The sequence below is a fragment of the Aquila chrysaetos genome, chromosome 6, assembly GCF_900496995.4.
Source record: "Aquila chrysaetos chrysaetos chromosome 6, bAquChr1.4, whole genome shotgun sequence".
Classification (NCBI taxonomy): Eukaryota; Metazoa; Chordata; class Aves; order Accipitriformes; family Accipitridae; genus Aquila; species Aquila chrysaetos.
Genome location: NC_044009.1, coordinates 8,122,358 through 8,134,901, shown reverse-complemented (window position 1 = coordinate 8,134,901; position 12,544 = coordinate 8,122,358). Strand labels below are relative to the sequence as shown.

The 12,544-nt window shown below is 43.2% G+C and overlaps 1 protein-coding gene across 2 annotated transcripts in view; it reads right to left on the bottom strand.

Annotated features, from left to right (window-relative positions):
• The window catches only part of FBXO42 (F-box protein 42), a 48,315-nt gene that overhangs the window by 33,481 nt on the left and 2,290 nt on the right, over window positions 1-12,544 (bottom strand). The window contains exon 1 of one of the 2 annotated variants that reach the window (XM_030018357.2): window positions 1,017-1,182. The exons of the other annotated variant lie outside the window; for it this stretch is intronic. The gene's annotated coding sequence lies outside the window, so the exon portion shown is untranslated. Of the gene's footprint in view, window positions 1-1,016; window positions 1,183-12,544 lie in introns of those variants that run through there. 2 annotated transcript variants of the gene reach the window in all.

The window sequence follows — 12,544 nt, the reverse complement described above, 5'->3', positions numbered from 1 at the left end:
CCATGACTATACCTGCACCAATAGCTCAAACCAATATAACTCACAAGGATGACACAGGGACTTTCTTTTCCAAAAACCGCAATTACAAATTCCCTTTATTATCCTTTCCTAGCACAGCAGGTTGTAACGAAAGACCCAACACAGGGTAAGCTCTCAGCTCTTAACGTCGCTCAGCGTGAGTTTCTCCTGACACCACAAGGCAGAGGCTGCCCAGCCACCCCCAGGTCCCAGATTGACTAGGATGATGGGATGCAGATCAACACAGTCCATGGGACAAATCCCACCTGCAGCAAGCCCAGAATGCAAACCCACTCCTCAAGAGCGAAGACAAGACATGGCTTTTTGCCCAACATACTTAAATACAAATATATAGTTTCTTATTTTTACCAAACTCTTAGTATCACAGAAAATACGGATGGAAGGAATTTAAGTTACATAGCTATCAGGAATAAATTAAGCTGCTATAAGCTTCCAGCAATGCAAACTCTACCACCTTCCCCAGCTAAACCCAGGGTTTTCCCATCCCAGCATACACTGAGCTGAAGAGCCATGGGAATAGCAGAGAGCAGAGATGCGGAGCAGAAAGGCTTGCCATGACAACTAATTCATGCTCAGAAAAATTATGTTTGACAGCATTACTCTCCACTTTTGTCAGGTTCCCTGATGAAGCAACTTCAGAAAATCCATGGGGCTGTCAATCTTTGGTAGAAACCACATCAAAATTAAACTTACAGTTATCATCCTAACAGATGCTCAGCACGTTTTCCCGCGTCAGAAATCCTTCTTAGAGTCAATGTTATGACAGAGAAAGGCTGAAACCCAAATGCTTTGACACAAGCACTGCTGCTGCTGCCAGCAAACTGCATTACGCAGCAGATAATACACAAATTCCCAAAGATTAAGAAATGGAAAACTAAAAAAAAAAAAAAAAAAAAAAAAAAAAGCAGAGCTGCACTAAAAAAAATAATTAAAAAACCAAGAGGGTTGAGTCTTTTCCAAGTAAAAGCATCTATTACCATGAAGCACATGTGCCAATTTCCATCTTGACACGGCATGGCAGGAAGCCAAAGGCTCCCAGTACTCCAACCTCAGGATGCAGTTTCACTCGAGCCAGGGAGGTTGGAGGAAGGAGGGTTGGTCCCTATCTCATGGCTTGGGACAACAGAGCAACACATCTACCCAGGCGGAACAGAAGGCATTTCACACCCTAAAAAAACGCTAAAAAAACAATCAGAAATACATCTGCATCCAGATCAGGTACAATGGGACACCTGTGGGTGACAACACCGAACATAAGCCTCAACTCAACAGGTTCACACAAGACATCTGTTGTGTTATTAAGGTTTAGAAGCAAAGATTCTGTGTGTTTCCCAACAGCTTTTATCTGCCCTCTAAATAATGTCCAAAACCTGCTGGAGGAAGTCAGCTGAGAAGTGCAGGAATGAACGCCCAGCTAGCAAGGGTTTTTTCCCCAATTATTAAATCCCAATTTTGATCCTCTGGAGCAGGCTTGGGAACAACACAACACAGCAAGTTAATCACAGGGGCAAAACAGCTTGGGGGTTAGAAAAGCTTCTCTAAGACCCATTTTAAAAAGGCAGGAGGAGCAGGGAAACCCCTCGATGCCTCAAATAGCACATGCTCGTGCAGATCTGGGGATGGAGAAGCTACGCTGAGTTTTGTCTGGTCTTACCAGACCACTTGATAATGTTATAAATATTCAAATGCATCTACTTTGCTAGATCCTCATTTTCTAAATGTTTGAATGTAAGAAAAAAACACCCTCCAAGTTTTCACACCCATGCTGTGTTATTTTTCTTAAAGAAAACAAGACTAGCAATAAACTCAACTCCCAAAAGGCAAGTCGCCGTCAAAATAACCCTTCAAGCTTGACCTATCACGGATGCAGATTTTGCTCTTATGGCACAGGAGCAGCAGGCTGGGAATAACCACCCCCAGACTGCAAAGCAGCAAAAGCCCTGCTCCAACATCAAAAAAGAAAATCCAGGCAGTCAGTAAGAAAGCACTAAAGCATCCCAGCCAGCTCCTATTACCAGTTATTCAGCAGATCCATGGGAGAAAATCCCATGCCAGTGTTTTTACTAGTTATTTGAAGAGCAGAACAGAGTGTTTCTGTCCCATTTGGATTTAGGGTGGATGCAGTAGGTGTTTTCTCACTCATCCTGGCTCTCTAGGTGCTCTCTGCTTGCACTGAGCTGGGCTTCAGTTTGTAAGCGGGCTAAAATTAATCTCCAAGCACTCAAAAAGCTGCAGTGAAGGGATTTAAGCAGTCATGTCTCATCCAAAAGTACATGCAATTCAATTAACTCGCCAGGACAGATCCAGGAGCCCCGTTCTGTTTGGATCAATCGCTGCGAAGGCCAACACGAGCCCCTTGAAGCATCGTATTATAGTTTGCACCCTACAGCTCTCCTGGTCCCAGAGAAGTGCCTTTATATTCCAGCAGCAGAAATGTTTTACAGCATTCAGAAATTAGCCTAAAGCCCTACCAAGGAGGAATCGCAGCTGCTTAAAATAACACATAAAGAAACACTAGAAGGGCAATCGAAACAGAGCTCTGCCAGCACTGACCAATTTGCCTGGCCCTTCCTAAAAGCTGTGTCTTTGCCAGTTGGCAAAACATTTTATAACTCTTTTCCTCCTTTCAGAGCACTTTAATTTCCCCTCTTTCCCCTCCTGAAATTATTTAAGAACCTGCTATTTATTCTGCTAAAGTGATTATTTGCTGCAGTGGAACAAACAGGTGAAAAACATTAAATGCAGGCAAAAAAACCCACCAGGTTTGAGCACTTCTCGAAGCCTGTTAGTGACATCAGGCAGCCAGCAGCCTGCTCCTGCAAAACCCCTCTCAACCCAAAAAGGTTTTCCTACCTGCAGGCATCTCTCCTGGTCCCATGGACCCCAATTCACAGGCGTGGGTGGCATCAGTAGTTCCCATCCCGAGCTACCTCCTCTTCTCTGCAAGTCTCAGCTGTTTTAAGAAGCGCTTGAACCCGCAGGGGTTTTGACCTGGCTTTTTTTTTTTTTTTTTCAGTCAACAGTTTTTAGGGGAAAAAAGCCTCCAAGGGAAAGTTCTTGAATGAAAATAAGAGGCCGTGCAATAGTACTGAGTCAGAGCACATTACGCATAAGGGAATGCTCATTTTCACATGCCACAAAAAATACTCTCTCCAAACATAATCATAGAAGCTATGTTCTCACCCAGGAAAAAAATAATAAAGGTGTGTGAAAGGACCCAGCCCTGGCTGGCTGACTGCTTCAGCTGGAAGGAGAAAGGGACTCTGCAGAACAGAACGGTTAATTGCACTTGGCAATCAGAAGCTATGGCATTAATTTAGGGGTGGAAGATAGCAACTGCCTCTAACCCCCTCCAGACTCTTCCTCATACTTTGCAACAGCTTATTCTACTTGTCAGCAGCCCCATCAGAGCAGGGTAGCATTTATGGAGACATTTAGACCTTTTAGGCTTATTCTCTTAGCCAGTTTAAAAAAACAAGCCTAGTCCACCAGACAGACACATTTAATAATAAGTCTTAGGCTGCTTTCCTTGAAAAAAATTCCTGTCTGTATTTGGAAGGATTATTTTTGCACAATATTTTATTGTTTGTCTCATGCAGCTGTGCCATTAAGGACTTCGATGGCAGCTTCCCCCCCTCCAATTTGGCTTTTGCTACTGTAAGTTGCTCTACAGAAGCCCTGAGCCCTTTTCTAGAAAAATAAAGAGGAAAAATAAAGTACTATTTCCTAGGTAGAAGCACACTGTTTTATGAAAGCAATGGCACAGGGAGTAAAAAGTCCCTGGGAGTTACAGGATTCGGAGTAGGGATAAACACCATTAAATAAGATGACATTTCTAGTAGTCCAAAACTTGCACCAGTTAGAGCTGATGCATTTGAAAATCAACTGCTAGACAAGTTCAACAGTGGAAAAAAAGCAGATTTTAGTCAAAAAAGAAAACAAACCCTCTGGGAAACCGAATGATGAGCAATATCCTGTATGCGCTGCCGTACCAGCATCATGCCCAGATGAATGAGTGAGACCTCGGGGATACCTGCACCATGCTTTTCTCCTTATCCCTGCAAAACAGGCAATTACAAGTTCTTTGAAGCACAGCTTTCCTCCCCCCCTCCGCCTCCTTTAGCTGCCTTTCAACAGGAAATTGTTTTTTCTTTCATATAAGACCTAGCTTCACCCAGGAAAATAAAGGTTTCCTAAATTCCATCTGCAAGTTTGAAAAGTCAAATATATATCTTTCAGTACTAGCTCCCTGCCACGTGTTTTGCCTCTTAAACCAGTATTTTTATAGAGATTCCAGAGACAAATTCAAAATTACGTGACTTCATTTTACACTGCCATATAACCTGTACCATACTGTAATGAAACAGCATGATTACAACTGAATTTTAATTGATATTATTGTAATAAAAAGGTATAGAGAGTTACCAGAAATCCCTCCCACCCCAATGATGACAGGCTGACCCTCAGCTATTCCATGTTCCTGCTCATTTTTATTCCAAGCTTTCAGGAAAAAAAAAATAGTAGTAATATAACATTATGCAGCAAGATTTATTACACAAACAGCACAGCAACTTAAAAAGAAATTCTGCCTAATCTATCTTCCTATGAAATTAAAGCACTGAAAATGAGGAAGAAAATTTGAGGTTTATTCTGGATTTATTATAGGAATACAAACCCAGGTAGCACATGTTTTATATACTTGTCATTAGTGTACGGTTCATCCAAACAAAAGGAAACAGCAGAGTTTAATGACACTGCACTTCAGGTGTACACAGCAAAATCTGTCATTTGAATTTGCTAATAGAATAAACAGGACAAAACCTCAGAATTGGCCTAAAATCTTAATAAAATATTAACAAATCAAGCACAAGACCAAAAAGCAAAGGCATGAAGTCCACCTCCAGATAACCCTGCAGAACGCCACTGAACAAGCCGAGATCTCCAACATCCAACAAAACCCCCCAGATGATACCTAATAAATGGGATTTGAAGACTTTTGAGTTTCTTTTTACAGCATTATTACCCTTAAAACAGCTTAAGTTGTTTAAAACCTGTTGAAACCTGGCTTGATAAGCACTAGCAGCACAAAAGAAGCTCTTACATTACTTATTTAGGTACCACTTGAGCTCACACACATGCTATTGGCCAACGAACCCCAATTTAATCACACTGGGCATTAAATACATTTACCCTTAGGTTAAAAACGTGATCTGGGTGGGCCAGGCATCTATACACAAAGCACCATGCTCTCTGGGTTTCCCTGATAAAAATTCAAGCCTCCATGTTCACGCCTCCAACTCTGAAATCTCAGTAATTGCTCAACAACATTACATCCCTCCAACCAAGCCAAAAATTAGGAAGTCTGAATATCAACCCTAGCTGGGGTTCTCCAAACATAGAATGGGTCATTCCAGTAACTGTGACCCAAATCTGGCCTGTTTGGAAAACTGTTCTGCTCAGGTGCAATAATTGGCTGGGTCTGTATCTAGGTGTGCTCTTAAAATTCATCTCCTCTACTGAAATCACCCTAAATTTTGTAGGGCCGTAAATAAGTAGTATTTCGGGCTCACACACTCCCTCTACCGACTCCCTGCAAACCGTTAATTAAAATTATTCTTGCCTGAACTTTTTCGAGCAAAACAAATAATCATGATTCATTTCAAAATGAAGGCAAAACTGCATGCCAGCCAGAAAACAAAAATGATCCCTAAACAAGCAAATAAAAGGCTTTGAGACTTGAAAATAGAGGATTTTACAAGAAAACATGCAGATGCTTCTCCTGTTGCAACATACACTGTCTGAAGATAAACAGTTTACACAGCGGCTGCCCAGATAAAAACATCTGATGCAATTTTCAGTACCTATCCAAACCCACCTGTGATGATTCATCATCAAGAACTCCTGCTTGATAACACCAAGCAAACACACAACAGCAGACTCTGGAAATAATTGTCACCTCCTTCCTTCATTGATAGAGCAGCAGGTCTGGACCTCACAGGCAGCACTTGGAAAGCTACAGTTAAATTAATTATTTTGAGGACAGCCTGTAAAAATGACACAGCACTCCTTACTTTCTTCTACAGACATCTCTGAAACCTACCAAAGCCACTAAAATTGGTTAATCTCTATAAAGGTTTCAGGCAAACAAAGGCAAATTTACAGCTGAACCACAAGGAAAACACATGCTACTGATCTAAAAACCAGTCCCATTTCGATGGTACAAAAAATAAGTCTGAAAACACAATGCAGAAACATAATTTCTGTATTTACACTTCCATACAGGCCAATGCCCATTTCTATGTCCAAACAGCCCAGAAAACCTGCTCAGGCAAAATAATTGCATGTAAAGCATGGAAATATCTTAGAGAAGGGTTTGCTAACAAAACTAGGAGGTACCCAAACATATTGGGTGACTTAATTCCTGATTTTTTGACAGCCTGCGTCAGATGCTTATTCAGTGCAGTTGCTTTTTTTTTTTTTTTTTAAAATAAAATCTTTTCTTTGCACAGTATAACCCGATGAATCCAAACAGCTGCTCACAGCACAATTCCCACTAAACTGCTGCCCACACGGAGGAAACCGCGGTCCCCGAGGTGCCCACGTGTCAAGCAAACACTGCCACAGGAAAGCAGCCTGCAGCAAGCGTCAGAATCCGACCCGGCGCACGACTTCCTTGGCCGGGAAAGCCCTGGATCACATCCACCTCCTCCAGCTCAGGCAGCAAAACAGGCAGCTTGGGAAGCAGCAAAATGTCATTTCCTACCGATGCATCACTTGTGGGTGAGCCTCTGCCGCCTGCAGCAATTGGACTGGGGGGGTCGGACCTTTTTCCTCCCTGGTAGTTCCTCTGGTCTCCAGGATTTTGAGCTTTCTTGCCTTCAGCAGGGTCTTTCCTCTCCCTTTCCTGTCCTGTGAAACTTGCAGGAACTTAGGATCTTTGAGACCTTTATCCTTTTGATGAATTGGACAGAAAGGGGCAACAGGATCAGGAATTAGTGTGAGAGAGAAAGCAAACTCCATAAGCCTTGCTTCCAAAAAACCAACCCTGGCAAAAGCTCATCGAGAGACAGACACACACTGCTCCACACGACTGCCTTCAGAAACTACTAGCACTTCAAGAGACTTAAATAATCAGCATTAATACCCATGCTGCAATGCTGTCCATGTAAATCAGGCAATCTCTTGTTGCTTTAAGCAGTAGGACAGCCAGTCAAGATTTAGGTTTCCAACACTGCTGCAAAATTCAGGCTTAATGTTTTGCGGCGGGAATGAAGAATGAAATTTTAGCGCTCAGGAAAATTAAGTTAAGCAAATGCTAGGTCAAGGTCAGGGTTTACCAGCGAGGCAACTTGTCAGGCAAGTGCTCCCATTCAAGCCTCTGGTTCCCCCCCACGACATGGTCTTTGGCTTAGCACATGCATGTGAAGGAGGAGCAGTATGGAAGAATTTCATTTTTGCAATAAACAAAAGTTATTCTGCAGCCTAAATTCACAAACCACAACATTCCTCTGTCAACTGAGAAATGTAAGTCACAAGCAGCCCTGAGACATTTCATCTGAAGTGAAGACGAGCTCAAGGATACTGACTTCCAGGCCAAAAAAGAAGGATGCACTGGAAAAAGCCATGTATTAGCGTAGGCTCGGTAGCCAAGGTTTAATCTAAATCGATATCCGCAGCTTTCAGACAGACTGCTGACTTCGCAGCAGGTCGCTGATGCAATGTTTTTATCTTTGTTAGCAAGCAGGGTACCAAGATATCTAATACCATCTCGACATGGACATTATCAGCATTTGAGCACTGCAAATGATGCTGTCCTCCCGATCTTAACTCCTAGCAGATGAGCTGCTCAGCTGTAACATGTATTGTGTGTCTAACAATAAAAGTGTGTTTTTGCAATGTCCACTCACCTAATCACATCAAATAAATTTGTACGCCACCTTCAAACTAGTTTGTGTAATTCCCGGTGCAAAGCCTTTGATGAAAGCTGCCAACTACGGAGTTAACCATCTAGCAAATATTGCCCAGGAGCAGGGCTGGATCACACCAAAGAGAATTTAAAGGCAGATCTGTTTGCTAAACAGCAATTGCAACAATATAGAAAATATTTTCTCTCTCTCAATGGTGGCAAAAAAGGAGTTTACATCAATAGAGATACACCCAGCCAGAAAACCCTCTGGCCACGTTAGCACGTACCTGCCCAACACAACCTTAAGCGCCTTCACACATTACAAAAGTGCAGCATCTGTGGGTGTCCCAGCGCTGGCTCCTAAGCGCCACAGTGGTAATTAACCCCATTTTATAGGTAAAGGAACAAAAGCACTGAGAAGCCGAGGTCAAGCAAGCCCTCGACAGCACTGGGATTACAATGCCGGAGGTTTCTGGCTCCCCTGACCTGCACTGAAGAAATTAGGCCACCACCTCTCCAGAGTTAAGATGAATATGCAGATAGCACCAAGAGCTCTGTTTTACTTTTGACAGGTGAGCTGGAAACAAAGACACACTAATCAAAACACAAAAGGGTGATGGAAAAGAGCAAGACTTATGAAAAGCAAGCACGGAGCTTAAGCACTTGCCTCGACACTCATGAAGAGGGCTTGAGCATATAAATTCAGAACGCAGCTGAATTTATCACTGGGGTTTTTTAGCAGAAGATATTAACTAGGGAGGGCAAACACCCGTCAATCTCTGCAAATATAAGACCACATACCCCCCGTCACACTGTGCAATGAGGATGGTGAGAAGAACAGTGCCTAAGGGTCCACAAGCACAAGACACATGTGTCGAAGGGCATCTCCACAGCCCGGAAAAGAGGCAAACATCAGCTTCAAGGTGGGGCTGACTTTGAGGCAGCGTGTCTTCTCGTTGCTCAAAATTCCGCGGAGCTGTCGTTAGGTCGGTGACTGGCAGTCTAGACAGCGTCTCTTTTATTCACTGTCAATATGTTGCTGGCAGTGAGCACTGGGAGAGCTGTTCTCCTGGCGCTAAAGCTTCTGCTAAACACATTTCTCCCATTAACCAGCATCTTGGTGGGGGAAAATCCCAATCAGCTCCCAGAAAACAGCAATGTCATTTAAAGTGAGCAACAGAGAATTCATTTAAATTTACAGGAGGTAAAGCAGATGGGAAGGATAAATACTTTCCTCTTCAGCGATATGAGCGTGCAAAACAGCCCATAGGGCGGTGGCGATTGCAACCCTATTATTATAAACCAGGAAAGACTGCTCTGCATCCCCTTCAACACCAAGGCTTTAAAGGACAAAGAAATGGGGCTAAAGCCACAGGGAAGACCCACGCACCTCAGCGTGAGGGGTTGCAAACAGGAGCAACACCACCACTGAGCAGACCTCACAAGCAACTGAGCCACCTACAGGAAAATACAACCCAGCAGTTCAATTTAAAATAGATTTCACAAGAGCTACAGTTTGACCCACCCAGCAGGCTTGATGAGGATTTGCTGCTGTTTCCACACATTTTGAGAATTTGCCTTCCTTTATTAGAATTTTTTTTCAGCTAATGAAGAAGGCAATGCAGAATGAGAAGCAAAAGCACTGCAAGTTAGGGATGCATCACTACTGAGAAAAGCAAGGGCTACCTACTCTATATGCCGTATCTCAAGTCTAGTTGTTTAGTGAGGCTTAAAAATACTAGGTATTAGATACTAAGAGAAGACAAAAGAATGGAAGTCAAATCCACATTATGTTAATAAGCAAATAAAAATTCAGGGAAATTGGGCTAATTTCAAATTCACCCCTACCTCTTAATCAAAAACTCAGCTTGCCCCAGCAGCCCAAGATCTCCCTTTGTTAACATCCCAAACGAGAGCACTCCCACCACCCCAACGGGCGCCCCTTTAACTGATAAGCACAGCCTGGCATCGTACCGGGCACAAGAGCAGGGCAAACCACCTATTATCGTGTATTATGAAACCCTGGGATTCCACAGCACCCAAGAATCAGGTTCAGAGAGGGCTAAAGCATCCCACATGTCCCCTCCCGAGCTGCAACGTGCATCCGTGTCAGCAGAATGGGTTGCCATGGCTCTGAAACCTGAAGGTCCAGGAGGTTTGCAGGAGTCCCCAGCAGCAGTCATGATGAGGAAAGAAAACAGCCAGCCTAAAAACAAATGCAGGAAGAGCTTGCATTCAACAGGACAGATTAAAGGTGGCTGCTTGACGGAGGAATTGAACAAAATAATTGCAGAATGGATGCAACAACAATGGTACAGAAGTAACTGCTATTTGGTTTTCTCATTTAAGGTGTTTTAGGCAGGTGCCTTCACATGCTGGCAAAAGGATCTGATGTGCATCTGATACCAGTGACAAGAAAAAACAGAGATTCACTGAAAATGTTTGCCTTTTGCAGAATTATGCTTTTTTTAATAGCCTTGATACCCTGCATGTGCTCAGCCCCATCCCCTGGAAGCTCACCACAAAGATAACTGTACCTAAGGGGTTCGTGATCCTTTGTTAAAGTGCAGATAAATCACTCATATCATTGCAGGCTCTCCAGCATGATAAAAAGCCAGCCATAACAATTAATACGTATCACAGATTCCCCCATGTAAAAAGTTTTGGGATGGACAGTTTTTTCCCACAGTCACTGTGACTTAACAGCAAGATTTTTACATTTATGAGCTGCTTTTTGTCCAGAAAACCCAAAATCGCTCAGCAAACCAGAGATGATCTTTTGCCCACTGAAATGTGTCACTTGCCATTACTGACTGTTCGGTCTGTCTGCAAGAGCAATAATTTCCGCAGCTTCACAGGGAGCTTTGCTTAGGCAGAACATATATCACAAAATATGGACTTTGCTAAGGTTATCATGTATTTTTGGTAATGATTTGCAGCATTCAGCAACAGCCCCTTGCTTTTACATCTCTGGTACGAGACAGCCTGGCAGCAGAACACCTCCTAACATCATCCCTTCACAACCAACTCAAATAAAAGCATCTTTTCACCAAACACAACTTGCCGTGGAGACCTGGGGTACCCTCAAACACATCTCAAAGTGCCGACAGGGCCATCACCACTAATCTGAGGTTTGACAAGACCAGTGGTGGAAGGGAACATTACCACAGCACATCAATATTAACCTAATGAGAAGCCCCAAATAAATTCAAGTAGCTTTACCAACTTACCTTAAGATTCAAAAGCCCGCATTATTACAAAATTTGCACAAGCACAGAACAAAATAAGCCAGACATGAATCTGAAACATATGAAGAGATACAGTATGCCTGAGTTGCAAATCACTGTTGCCTGAACTGTATGAAGTATGGGGGAAAAGAACATTTTAAGTCATAGATGTTTCAGTAGGTGGTCAGCTAGCAAAGCTAAATATTTTAAAAATTGCCATAGAAATGGGGAAGCAAATACAGTCCACAGCACGGTCCGATGCAAATTCACTGAAGCTCTAGGAGAACATTTGCAGTTCTTGAAATAGCAAGCTCCTGAAGGCAAGATCCACGTTTTCTGCATCTTGCTCAACACAAGCCACAGTTCTCGATGCGGATGTGTCACCCTGCTCTCCTTTAATCTCAGACACAAGCGAGTTCAAAAGGGATTTTGACCTGAATTTCTAAACTACATCAAAAAGCTGCATTAGCTGTTAATGGCAGCACAGTCCAGATACCTTGGTGCATCTCTCGGGAATGTCACCAACTGCAGACAGCCCCACTCAGGTCAGAAAACACACTCCGAAAGGAGCTCTTACCTGGAGAAATACCCATAGAGCACATTATCAAGGCCACCAGAGTCCTCTTTTCACAGGCTTTTATCTAGATTTGTACTGAATCTGAGCCTAGCTCTGGCTCTAACACCTTTTATAAGCCCTTGCAGACATCCCCATGCGATGCTGCAGTTCAAAAGCCAAGGGCTTCAAGCTTATTTACGTTCAACCTTAAGAAAATTTGTTTAGGGCAAAGCCTGAATCAATGTTTTACAACAAAGCCTGCCATGACTAAATACACAGGGAAAAATAACTTCCCTCAGAGGCGCAGCTCTGTTTACACAGAAAGTGGGAAGCCTTTTCCAGCAGCACTCGCTCATATCCTGTGGAAGTGGCTGGAATTGGCAGTGGGCGAAGCAGGCTGTGCTGAAACCCAACGCCTCTTCACAGCCCTGAAAACAGACCTTTACAAATCAGCTGTGTACTGGGAACGTGTGGAGAACAGACTATCCCCATTCTCCCACTCCAAAGCTACAGCTGGTGTCACTCCTTCCGTTAAACATGAAGACTATATAGATTAAATTTCCTGAGATTAAGGGCAGACAGTCAAGCACATCCTCGCTATCTTTGGGAACAAACACCTCACTCCAGAAGGTGCCCGATGAAGCAGTTTCAAGCAGCAGCTTGAAATCCCCAAGTCAAAGGTAACACACGTTCAACAGTGGCAATAAACCATCCCGATCTTTATACCAACCACAGGCAAGACAATAACATTTTTTCTGCAGGCAAGATTTCTTCTAGGGTTTCTCCTACAGCCAAACACAGAGAAAATTTGAGTCC